Source organism: Galeopterus variegatus, unplaced genomic scaffold (assembly GCF_000696425.1).
Source record: "Galeopterus variegatus unplaced genomic scaffold, G_variegatus-3.0.2 Scaffold7135, whole genome shotgun sequence".
NCBI classification, from domain to species: domain Eukaryota; kingdom Metazoa; phylum Chordata; class Mammalia; order Dermoptera; family Cynocephalidae; genus Galeopterus; species Galeopterus variegatus.
Genome location: NW_007733246.1, coordinates 9,938 through 14,390, shown reverse-complemented (window position 1 = coordinate 14,390; position 4,453 = coordinate 9,938).

The following is a 4,453-nucleotide window of genomic DNA, read 5'->3' as shown; positions in this document are numbered from 1 at the left end:
AGCTCTATCAATGCTGCTGAGGAAAAGAAAACAAACAATTATTAGTGCAATTGCATTTAAGAAACATTAAACAAGGACTATACAGATCCCCTAGGGGCCAGCTGAAAAAAAAAAAAAACAGCTATATTCAAGGATGATTTTATTTTATATTTTATTTTTCAAGGATGATTTGATTTTATTTTTAGTTTTTTGGAGGGCAGCTGGCTAGTACAAGGATCCAAATCCTTGATTTTGGTGTTACCAACACCACGCTCTAACCAACTGAGCTAACCGGCCAGCCCCCAAGGACAATTTTAAGTTAAGTCTTAAAGTAGAAGACCTAATTTGATATTTTTTCAAGGATTCATAACGTTTGTGGTGAGATGAGTAGAAGTTTGCCTTCTACACTTTCACTCTTCTGTATTGACAATCACATGGTTGGTCTAGTCTTCTACTGGTTATTTTGGTAATTTAACAAGCATATTTAATTTGAAGTCTCAATTAATATTTTTATTAACTACTAATTAACATTCACTTTAAGTCAAGTTAAGTTCAAGTTAATAACTACTTAACATTCACTTTAAGTTCAAGTTAATATCTGTAGCTTTTAGCACCAAGGTCAAGTGTTCCAATCCCAGTACCCTCCAAGCCAACAAAAAACAACAAAAAAAAATCTTTAGTCTTTTTTTTTTTTCAATTAAAAGAGAAGGAATCATAAATGACAGAGATTTAGGAAATGAGATTTGATGGTCGGTGGCTTTGGGGGGAGGAGGAGGAGAGACAGAAGTTTTGCCTAATCAGAAATTCTTCCTGCAGAGCTGAAAGGACATCATTTGCAAATCATCAGACTTCCTTGTCATTATAATCACTCTGGATTCTCCACTCTGCCTACCCAACCCTTGCCATTATCTGGCTGGTCTTTCCGATACCAATAAGAATAGTTTCTTTTGTAAAGATCTCAACATTTTAAAAAACCCTTTTATGTACCATATTCATTCCTGTAATCCTACCACTCTAAGTCAATGCTTATCTACAGCCTTGGGGCGGATGGGTAATGACCCTATTTATGGTATTAAAAGAAATCTACCACTTTTTTTTTTTTTAATTTAACATCATCTTTATAAAAAAATTATTTTGTGAGAGTTTAGTGTTTAAAAATTACCTTTAAAGGCTGGCCCGGGGCTCACTTGGGATTCCAATATAGGGATGGCCGGTTAGCTCACTGGGGACAGCGTGGTGCTCCATGCTATTATTTGAAAGCCATGGGGTTGAGGTGGGAATCAGCAAGTTTTCTTTTGGAATAAGGTTTCTGTTGAGCATTACTAAACAATGATTAAGAATTCCAACACCAGGTAGATTCCAGGACTGGTCTCCTGCTAAGAGTGCCAGAGTAAGGATCTGTACTGCAGTTTCTTTTCTTTTTCTTTCTTCTTTTTTTTTTTTTATGTTGACCGGTAAGGGGATCTTACCCCTTGACTTGGTGTTGTCAGCACCACGCTCACCCAGTGANACATTTTAAAAAACCCTTTTATGTACCATATTCATTCCTGTAATCCTACCACTCTAAGTCAATGCTTATCTACAGCCTTGGGGCGGATGGGTAATGACCCTATTTATGGTATTAAAAGAAATCTACCACTTTTTTTTTTAATTTAACATCATCTTTAAAAAAAAATTATTTTGTGAGAGTTTAGTGTTTAAAAATTACTTTTAGGGCCGGCCCCATGGCTCACTCGGGAGAGTGCGGTGCTGACAGCACCAAGGCCGCGGGTTCGGATCCCATATAGGGATGGCCGGTTGCTCACTGGGTGAGCGTGGTGCTGACAACACCAAGTCAAGGGTTAAGATCCCCTTACCGGTCATCTTTTAGAAAAAAATAAAATAAAATAAAAATAAAAATAAAAATTACTTTTAAGGGCTGGCCCGTGGCTCACTTGGGATTCCAATATAGGGATGGCCGGTTAGCTCACTGGGGACAGCGTGGTGCTCCATGCTATTATTTGAAAGCCATGGGTTTGAGGTGGGAATCAGCAAGTTTTCTTTTGGAATAAGGTTTCTGTTGAGCATTACTAAACAATGATTAAGAATTCCAACACCAGGTAGACTCCAGGACTGGTCTCCTGCTAAGAGTGCCAGAGTAAGGATCTGTACTGCTGTTTCTTTTCTTTTTCTTTCTTCTTTTTTTTTTTTATGATGACCGGTAAGGGGATCTTATCCCTTGACTTGGTGTTGTCAGCACCACGCTCACCCAGTGAGCAAACCGGCCATCCCTATATAGGGATCCGAACCCCTGGCCTTGGCACTATCAGCACCGCACTCTCCCGAGTGAGCCACGGGCCAACCCTGTACTGCTGTTTCTCCACGAGAAGTTTGCTATTGACCTCTGTTATCCTCTCAATTAGTCTTGTTGAGTTTATTTGACAATGATTTTCCAGTTTTTAATTCTTCTAGATAGTGTCTTATATTTTACCAATTCTGTTTCATGAGAACCATCCTGAGAATTTTTTATTTTGAAGAGTTCCTATTCTAGATCTTTTATTCTGGTTTCATCTGACTTATTGGAGCATTATTAATCTCTCTCTCTAAGTTTTTTTGAGATGCTACTTGTGTCTATAAAAATACATTGATTTCTGGACTGGCCCGTGGCTCACTCAGGAGAGTGCGGTGCTGATAACACCAAGGCCACGGGTTCGGATCCCATATAGGGATGGCCGGTTCGCTCACTGGCTGAGCGTGGTGCTGACAACACCAAGTCAAGGGTTGAGATCCCCTTACCGGTCATCTTTTAAAAAAAAAAAAAAAAAGAAAATGTTTGCTGACCTCAGTATGAGGTGGTGGTGACTGAACTAGGATCACACTGTGGTTTTTCTGTAGAGCTCATGTTTTTAAGCACCATGCTAAATATAATTTATAATATTGTGTTAAGACAACGTGGCTTGTTAAAGAGAAATTATTCTGAATTTGTTTAAAATGGGTAAGGGAGATGTTATTCAACACTACTGCACTAGGGGTGAAGAATATCTCAATAGGGCAGACAGATTAAACTCAACTCCAAATACAAGAAAGAGAAAAGGTGGGGGGTGGAGGAGGAAAAATAGGAATTTGTGCCAAAGAGAAGGAAGAGGGGTCAGTGGATGGACAATTAGAAAGACATCAAGGGTGCAGGGATTTTTGCTTAAATTGCCCTAACAGGATTCTTCCTAAAGGCAGGCCAAGCCCTTATACATCAAAGGTGAGGGATGAGGAACTCGATCAGGTATCGGGAGTGATCAGCTGTTAAGAGCAGGGAGATAATTTAGCAAAATTCTTTGCTAAGACTGGGCTGGGCAGGTCACAGATAACATGCTGGCCAAGACCGAGGCCTCGTCAGAGGGCCCAGGGAGCCTGACTAAGGTTTGGTCAAGGAGTGAGTCTTTGTCGAGGCACATGCTCAAAATACGTTATTTAAAAGGATCCTTGAGCCAGCCCGTGGCTCACTCGGGAGAGTGCAGTGCTGATAACACCAGGGCCACGGGTTCAGATCCCATATAGGGATGGCCGGTTCGCTCACTGGGTGAGCGTGGTGCTGACAACACCAAGTCAAGGGTTAAGATCCCCTTACCAGTCATCTTTAAAAAAAAAAAAAAAAAAAAAAAAATCCTAAACAAAAACATTGGAAATCACCAGAGAGGATAAGAGAGTCAGGAGCATCGGTTGGGGGAAATGAGTGAAACCATCTCTCTGCTGTGCTTTGATCGTCCTCCACGTGTGACCACCTTTCCTCAACTTCAGAATGGACCCAGCGTGACTTGATGGAAAAACTGGGGGACCACGGCTGAGGCAATGGATGCTAAAGCAAAGGGAAATGGGGGGGCATCGAAACTGGAAACTTGAACTCTGAGGTAACAATCCCACTCTCCACTAGATTCAGGAAAAACAGTCAGACTCCCCTTTAGAGCAAAGAAGAGTTTTCCATGAGTTGTTTTGAGAATATTTTGTTGTTTTTGGCTGTTGGCCGATGTGGGAGAGAATATTTTCAATATCACAGAACACAAAGAGTAGATATATATTTGCTAAAAATAGCAAAAAAAAAAAGAGGGCTGGCTGGATAGCTCAATTGGTTAGAACACAGCCTTGTAACACCAAGGTCCAGGGCTCATATGCCCTTACCGGCCAGTCGCCAAAAAAGCAATAAAAATGATAACAAAAATTTTATTTACTTTATTTATTTATTTTTTAAGATGACCGGTAAGGGGATCTTAACCCTTGACTTGGTGTTGTCAGCACCACGCTCACCCATTGAGCTAACCGGCCATCCCTATATGGGATGCGAACCCGTGGCCTTGGTGTTATCAGCACCTCATTCTCCCAAGTGAGCCACGGGCCGGCCCAAAATTTTATTTACTTTAGAAGCCCTAGGGATGGGAGTGGGAGGAATGGGACGTATTCCCATTCCCTGGATTTCCAAGGATGTACCAAGACAAACCTGTTTTTT